The sequence below is a fragment of the Aegilops tauschii genome, chromosome 2, assembly GCF_002575655.3.
Source record: "Aegilops tauschii subsp. strangulata cultivar AL8/78 chromosome 2, Aet v6.0, whole genome shotgun sequence".
Classification (NCBI taxonomy): Eukaryota; Viridiplantae; Streptophyta; class Magnoliopsida; order Poales; family Poaceae; genus Aegilops; species Aegilops tauschii.
Genome location: NC_053036.3, coordinates 595,736,480 through 595,745,665, shown reverse-complemented (window position 1 = coordinate 595,745,665; position 9,186 = coordinate 595,736,480).

Sequence of the window (9,186 nt, the reverse complement as noted above, 5' to 3'; positions counted from 1 at the left end):
GCCCTCTCCCGATGAGAGGAGCGTTGGTGATGACGATGGCGATGATTTCCCCCTCCCGGAGGGAAGTGTCCCCGGCAGAACAGCTCTGCCAGAGCCCTAGATTGGTTCCGCCAAGGTTCCGCCTCGTGGCGGCGGAGTCTCGTCCCTAAAGGTTGCTTATGATTTTTTCCTCGACGAAAGACTTCATATAGCAGAAGATGGCCACCGGAGATCCAACAGGGGGCCCACGAGGTAGGGGGGCGCGCCCAGGGGGTAGGGCGCGCCCCCACCCTCGTGGCCAGGCGGGGCCCCCTCTGACGTACTTCTTCCGCTCAATATTTTTTTATTATTTCCAAAAATAACTTTCGTGGAGTTTCAGGACTTTTGGAGTTGTGCAGAATAGGTCTTCAATATTTGCTCCTTTTCCAGCCCAGAATTCCAGCTGCCGGCATTCTCCCTCCTTATGTAAACCTTGTAAAATAAGAGAGAATAGGCATAAGTATTGTGACATAATGTGTAATAACAGACCACAATGCAATAAATATCGATATAAAAGCATGATGAAAAATGGACGTATCAACTCCCCCAAGCTTAGACCTCGGTTGTCCTCAAGCGGAAGCCGATAACGATAAATATGTCCACATGTTAGAGGTAGAGGTGTCGATAAAATAAAATGCGGACATGAGGGCATCATGATTATTCTCATAACAGCAACATAAATGTATATTGTCATATGATTTCTTATGCTCAAGTAATAATCTATTCACAATGCCAAGTATGAATCAGAAACTTTATTGAGAACTAACAAACTATAATCTCAGTCATTGAAGCAATTGCAATTTATCATAACATCAGAAAGAGTCTATGTCAGAGCTTTCTAGCAAGTCCACATACTAAACTATCATTTAGTCTTTCATAATTGCTAACACTCACGCAATACTTGTGGTTACGGAGTTTTAATCGGACACAGAGAAAGATAGGGGCTTATAGTTTCGCCTCCCAACCTTTTACCTCAAGGGTAATGTGAACAATAATAATTCATGCTAACCCATATCCAATTAGATATATGTATCAGGATCTTTCCAACACCCTGTGCTTGCCAAAGGATAAAATGTAAAAAGGAAGGTGAAGATCACCATGACTCTTGCATAAGGAAGAAGATAATAATAAAAGATAGGCCCTTCGCAGAAGGAAGCAGAGGTTGCCATGCGCTTACAGGGTTGGATGCACAAAATCTTAATGCGAAAGAACGTCACTTTATATTGCCACTTGTGATATGAACCTTTATTATGCAGTCCGTTGCTTTTATTTCTTCCACAAGATCGTATAAAGCTTATTTCCTCCACACCAATCAGTCATACATATTTAGAGAGCAATTTTTATTGCTTGCACCGATGACAACTTACTTGAAGGATCTTACTCAATCCATAGGTAGATATGGTGCGCTTACAGGGTTGGATGCACAAGATCGTATAAAGCTTATTTCCTCCACACCAATCAGTCATACATATTTAGAGAGCAATTTTTATTGCTTGCACCGATGACAACTTACTTGAAGGATCTTACTCAATCCATAGGTAGATATGGTGGACTCTCATGGCAAAACTGGTTTAAGGGTTTTTGGAAGCACAAGTAGTATCTCTACTTGGTGCAAAGAATTTGGCTAGCATGAGGGGGAAAGGCAAGATCAACATGTTGGATGATCCATGACAATATACTTTATCTCAGATATAAGAAAACATAACTCATTACGTTGTCTTCCTTGTCCAACATCAACTCTTTAGCATGTCATATTTTAATGAGTGCTCCCAATCATAAAAGATGTCCAAGATAGTATATTTATATGTGAAACCTCTCTTTCTTTATTACTTCCTATTAATTGCAACGATGAACAAAGCTATGTTTGCCAACTCCCAACACTTTTTAATCATCATACTCTTTCTATGTGAAGTCATTACTCTCGATAAGATCAATATGATCTCTTTGTTTCTTTTTATTCTTTTCTTTTATTCACTCAAGATCATGGCAAAATAATCAAGCCCTTGACTAAACACTAATCTTTATTATATAGCTCACAGACTCGATTACATAGAGAGATCATAAAGCAAAACTCAAAACTAGATCATGCCATAAACTTTATTCTACTAGATCAAGATACTACTAATAGGATCGAACTAAGAAAAACGGTAAAGATAGGAGATGTGGTTGTGATACGATACCGGGGCACCTCCCCCAAGCTTGGCAGTTGCCAAGGGGAGTGCCCATACCCATGTGATTATGTCTCCTTTGCTGGTGAAGAGGGTGGAGTTGTTGATGACAGGTAATCGCACATCGACCGTAAGAGTGTTGGGAATTGTAGCATAATTTAAAATTTTCCTACGCTCACCAAGATGCATCTATGGAGTCTACTAGCAACGAGGGGAAAGGAGTGGATCTACATACCCTTGTAGATCGCGAGCGGAAGCGTTCCAATGAACGTGGATGACGGAGTCATACTCGCCGTGATCCAAATCACCGATGACCGAGTGCCGAACGTACGGCACCTCCGCGTTCAACACACGTACGGTGCAGTGACGTCTCCTCCTTCTTGATCCAGCAAGGGGGAAGGAGAGGTTGATGGAGATCCAACAGCACGACGGCGTGGTGGTGGATGTAGCGGGTCTCCAGCAGGGCTTCGCCGAGCTTCTGCGAGAGAGAGAGAGAGAGGTGTTGCAGGGGAGGAGGGAGGCGCCCAAGGCTTAGATGTTGCTGCCCTCCCTTCCCCCCACTATATATAGGGCCAAGGGAGAGGGGGGCGCAGCCTTGCCCCTTCCTCCAAGGAAGGGTGCGGCCAGGGGGGAGTCCTTCCCCCCCAAGGCACCTCGGAGGTGCCTTCCCCCTTTAGGACTCTCCCTTCTTTCTTATCTCTTGTGCATGGGCCTCTTGGGGCTGGTGCCCTTGGCCCATATAGGCCAAGGCGCACCCCTTACAGCCCATGTGGCCCCCCGGGGCTGGTGGACCCCCTTGGTGGACCCCCGGACCCCTTTTGGCACTCCCGGTACAATACCGATAAAGCGCGAAACTTTTCCGGCGACCAAAATAAGACTTCCCATATATAAATCTTTACCTCCGGACCATTCCGGAACCTCTCGTGACGTCCGGGATCTCATCCGGGACTCCGAACAACTTTCGGGTTTCCGCATACATATATCTCTACAACCCTAGCGTCACCGGACCTTAAGTGTGTAGACCCTACGGGTTCGGGAGACATGCAGACATGACCGAGACGCCTCTCCGGTCAATAACCAACAGCGGGATCTGGATGCCCATGTTGGCTCCCACATGTTCCACGATGATATCATCGGATGAACCACGGTGTCGAGGATTCAATCAATCCGTATGCAATTCCCTTTGTCAATCGGTATGTTACTTGCCCGAGATTCGATCGTCGGTATCCCAATACCTTGTTCAATCTCGTTACCGGCAAGTCTCTTTACTCGTACCGCAATGCATGATCCTGTGACTAACGCCTTAGTCACATTGAGCTCATTATGATGATGCATTACCGAGTGGGCCCAGAGATACCTCTCCGTCACACGGAGTGACAAATCCCAGTCTCGATCCGTGCCAACCCAACAGACACTTTCGGAGATACCCGTAATGCACCTTTATAGTCACCCAGTTACGTTGTGACGTTTGGCACACCCAAAGCACTCCTACGGTATCCGGGAGTTGCACGATCTCATGGTCTAAGGAAAAGACACTTGACATTGGAAAAGCTCTAGCAAACGAAACTACACGATCTTTTATGCTATGCTTAAGATTGGGTCTTGTCCATCACATCATTCTCCTAATGATGTGATCCCGTTATCAATGACATCCAATGTCCATAGTCAGGAAACCATGACCATCTGTTGATCAACGAGCTAGTCAACTAGAGGCTTACTAGGGACAGGTTGTGGTCTATTTATTCACACATGTATTACGATTTCCGGACAATACAATTATAGCATGAATAATAGACAATTACCATGAACAAAGAAATATAATAATAACCATTTATTATTGCCTCTAGGGCATATTTCCAACAGTCTCCCACTTGCACTAGAGTCAATAATCTAGTTACATTGTGATGAATCGAACACCCATTGCGTCCTGGTGTTGATCATGTTTTGCCCTAGGGAGAGGTTTAGTCAACGGATCTGCTACATTCAGGTCCGTATGTACTTTACAAATATCTATGTCTCCATTTTGAACACTTTCACGAATGGAGTTGAAGCGACGCTTGATAGGCCTGGTCTTCCTGTGAAACCTGGGCTCCTTCGCAAGGGCAATAGCTCCAGTGTTGTCACAGAAGAGAGTCATTGGGCCCGACGCATTGGGAATCACCCCTAGGTCGGTAATGAACTCCTTCATCCAGACTGCTTCCTGTGCTGCCTCCGAGGCTGCCATGTATTCCGCTTCACATGTAGATCCCGCCACGACGCTTTGCATGCAACTGCACCAGCTTACTGCTCCTCCATTCAAAATATACACATATCCGGTCTGTGACTTCGAGTCATCCAGATCTGTGTCGAAGCTAGCGTCGACGTAACCCTTTACGACGAGCTCTTCGTCACCTCCATAAACGAGAAACATATCCTTAGTCCTCTTCAGGTACTTCAGGATATTCTTGACCGCTGTCCAGTGTTCCTTGCCGAGATTACTTTGGTACCTTCCTACCAAACTTACGGCAAGGTTTACATCAGGTCTGGTACACAGCATGGCATACATAATAGACCCAATGGCCGAGGCATAGGGGATGACACTCATCTCTTCTATATCTTCTGCCATGGTCGGGCATTGAGCCGTGCTCAATTGCACACCTTGCAATACAGGCAAGAACCCCTTCTTGGACTGATCCATACTGAACTTCTTCAATATCTTGTCAAGGTATGTACTCTGTGAAAGACCAATGAGGCGTCTTGATCTATCTCTATAGATCTTGATGCCTAATATATAAGCAGCTTCTCCAAGGTCCTTCATTGAAAAACACTTATTCAAATAGGCCTTTATACTTTCCAAGAATTCTATATCATTTCCCATCAATAATATGTCATCCACATATAATATGAGAAATGCTACAGAGCTCCCACTCACTTTCTTGTAAACACAGGCTTCTCCATAAGTCTGTGTAAACCCAAACGCTTTGATCATCTCATCAAAGCGAATGTTCCAACTCCGAGATGCTTGCACCAGCCCATAGATTGAGCGCTGGAGCTTGCACACTTTGTTAGCATTCTTAGGATCGACAAAACCTTCCGGCTGCATCATATACAACTCTTCCTTAAGGAAGCCATTAAGGAATGCCGTTTTGACGTCCATCTGCCATATCTCATAATCATAGTATGCGGCAATTGCTAACATGATTCGGACGGACTTCAGCTTCGCTACGGGTGAGAAAGTCTCATCATAGTCAACCCCTTGAACTTGTCGATAACCCTTAGCGACAAGTCGAGCTTTGTAGATGGTCACATTACCATCCGCGTCCATCTTCTTCTTAAAGATCCATTTGTTTTCTATGGCTCGCCGCTCGTCGGGCAAGTCAGTCAAAGTCCATACTTTGTTTTCATACATGGATTCTATCTCGGATTTCATGGCTTCCAGCCATTTGTCGGAATCCGGGCCCGCCATCGCTTCTTCATAGTTCGAAGGTTCACCGTTGTCTAACAACATGATTTCCAGGACAGGGTTGCCGTACCACTCTGGTGTGGAACGTGTCCTTGTGGACCTACGAAGTTCAGTAACTTGATCCGAAGCTTCATGATCATCATCATTAACTTCCTCCCCAGTCGGTGTAGGCACCACAGGAACACTTTCCCGCGCTGCGCTACTTTCCGGTTCGGAAGGGGTGACTATCACCTCATCAAGTTCCACTTTCCTCCCACTCAATTCTTTCGAGAGAAACTCCTTCTCTAGAAAGGACCCGTTCTTGGCAACGAAGATCTTGCCTTCGGATCTGAGGTAGAACGTATACCCAACAGTTTCCTTAGGGTATCCTATGAAGACGCATTTTTCCGATTTGGGTTCGAGCTTTTCAGGTTGAAGTTTCTTGACATAAGCATCGCATCCCCAAACTTTTAGAAACGACAGCTTAGGTTTCTTCCCAAACCATAATTCATACGGTGTCGTCTCAATGGATTTCGACGGAGCCCTATTTAAAGTGAATGCGGCAGTCTCTAAAGCATAACCCCAAAATGAGAGCGGTAAATCGGTAAGAGACATCATAGATCGCACCATATCCAATAGAGTGCGATTACGACGTTCGGACACACCATTTCTCTGAGGTGTTCCAGGCGGCGTGAGTTGTGAAACTATTCCACATTTCCTTAAGTGTGCACCAAACTCGTGACTTAAATATTCTCCACCACGATCTGATCGTAGGAATTTTATTCTCCTGTCACGTTGATTCTCAACTTCACTCTGAAATTCCTTGAACTTTTCAAAGGTTTCAGACTTGTGTTTCATTAGGTAGACATATCCATATCTACTTAAATCATCAGTGAGAGTGAGAACATAACGATATCCTCCGCGAGCCTCAACACTCATTGGACCACACACATCGGTATGTATGATTTCCAATAAGTTGGTTGCTCGCTCCATTGTTCCGGAGAACGGAGTCTTGGTCATCTTACCCATGAGGCATGGTTCGCACGTGTCAAATGATTCGTAATCAAGAGACTCCAAAAGTCCATCTGCATGGAGCTTCTTCATGCGCTTGACACCAATGTGACCAAGGCGGCAGTGCCACAAGTATGTGGGACTATCGTTATCAACTTTACATCTTTTGGTATTCACACTATGAACATGTGTAACATCACGTTCGAGATTCATCAAAAATAAACCATTGACCAGCGGGGCATGACCATAAAATATCTCTCTCAAATAAATAGAACAACCATTATTCTCGGATTTAAATGAGTAGCCATCTCGAATTAAACGAGATCCAGATACAATGTTCATGCTCAAAGCTGGCACTAAATAACAATTATTGAGGTTTAAAACTAATCCCGTGGGTAGATGCAGAGGTAGCGTGCCGACGGCGATCACATCGACCTTGGAACCATTCCCGACGCGCATCGTCACCTCGTCCTTTGCTAGTCTCCGTTTATTCCGTAGTTCCTGCTTTGAGTTACAAATATGAGCAACCGCACCGGTATCAAATACCCAGGAGCTACTACGAGTACTGGTAAGGTACACATCAATTACTTGTATATCACATATACCTTGGGTGTTGCCGGCCTTCTTCTTGTCCGCTAAATATTTGGGGCAGTTCCGCTTCCAGTGACCACTTCCCTTGCAATAAAAGCACTCAGTCCCGGGCTTGGGTCCATTCTTTGACTTCTTCCCAGTAACTGGTTTACCGGGCGCGGCAACTCCCTTGCCGTCCTTCTTGAAGTTCTTCTTACCCTTGCCCTTCTTGAACTTGGTGGTTTTATGCACCATCAACACTTGATGTTCTTTTCTGATCCCCCCTTCCGCTGATTTCAGCATTGAATATACCTCGGGAATGGTCTTTTCCATCCCCTGCATATTGTAGTTCATCACAAAGCTCTTGTAGCTTGGTGGAAGCGACTGGAGGATTCTGTGAATGACCGCGTCATCCGGGAGATTAACTCCCAGCTGAGACAAGCGGTTATGCAACCCAGACATTCTGAGTATGTGTTCACTAACAGAACTGTTCTCCTCCATTTTACAGCTGAAGAACTTGTCGGAGACATCATATCTCTCGACCCGGGCATGAGCTTGAAAAACCAGTTTCAGCTCCTCGAACATCTCATATGCTCCATGTTTCTCAAAACGCTTTTGGAGACCCGGTTCTAAGCTGTAAAGCATGCCGCACTGAACGAGGGAGTAATCATCAGCACGTGATTGCCAAGCGTTCATAACGTCTTGGTTCTGTGGGATTGGTGCATCACCTAGCGGTGCTTCTAAGACATAATCTTTCTTGGCTACTATGAGGATGAGCCTCAGGTTCCGGACCCAGTCCGTATAGTTGCTGCCATCATCTTTCAGCTTGGTTTTCTCTAGGAACGCGTTGAAATTGAGGACAACGTTGGCCATTTGATCTACAATACATAGTGTAAAGATTTTAGACTAAGTTCATGATAATTGAGTTCATCTAATCAAATTATTTAATGAACTCCCACTCAGATAGACATCCCTCTAGTCATCTAAGTGAAACATGATCCGAGTTCAACTAGGCCGTGTCCGATCATCACGTGAGACGGACTAGTCAAGATCGGTGAACATCTCCATGTTGATCATATCTTCTATACGACTCATGCTCGACCTTTCGGTCCTCCGTGTTCCGAGGCCATGTCTATACATGCTAGGCTCGTCAAGTCAACCTAAGTGTATTGCGTGTGTTCCGAGGCCATGTCTGTACATGCTAGGCTCGTCAACACCCGTTGTATTCGAACGTAAGAATCTATCACACCCGATCATCACGTGGTGCTTCGAAACGACGAACCTTCGCAACGGTGCACAGTTAGGGTGAACACTTTCTTGAAATTATTATAAGGGATCATCCTACTTGCTACCGTCGTTCTAAGCAAATAAGATGCAAAAAAACATGATAAACATCATATGCAATCAAATAGTGACATGATATGGCCAATATCATTATGCTCCTTTGATCTCCATCTTCGGGGCACCATGATCATCTTTGTCACCGGCATGACACCATGATCTCCATCATCATGATCTCCATCATTGTGTCTTCATGAAGTCGTCACGCCAACGATTACTTCTACTTCTATGGCTAACGCGTTTAGCAACAAAGTAAAGTAATTTACATGGCGTTATTCAATGAGACGCAGGTCATGCAAAATAATAAAGACAACTCCTATGGCTCCTGCCGGTTGTCAAACTCATCGACATGCAAGTCGTGATTCCCATTACAAGAATATGATCAATCTCATACATCACATATATCATTCATCACATCTTCTGGCCATATCACATCACATAGCACTTGCTGCAAAAACAAGTTAGACGTCCTCTAATTGTTGTTGCAAGTTTTTACGTGGTTTGTAGGTTTCTAGCAAGAACGTTTCTTACCTACGTATGACCACAACGTGATTTGCCAATTTCTATTTACCCTTCATAAGGACCCTTTTCATCGAATCCGTTCCGACTAAAGTAGGAGAGACAGACACCCGCTAGCCACCTTATGCAACTAGTGCA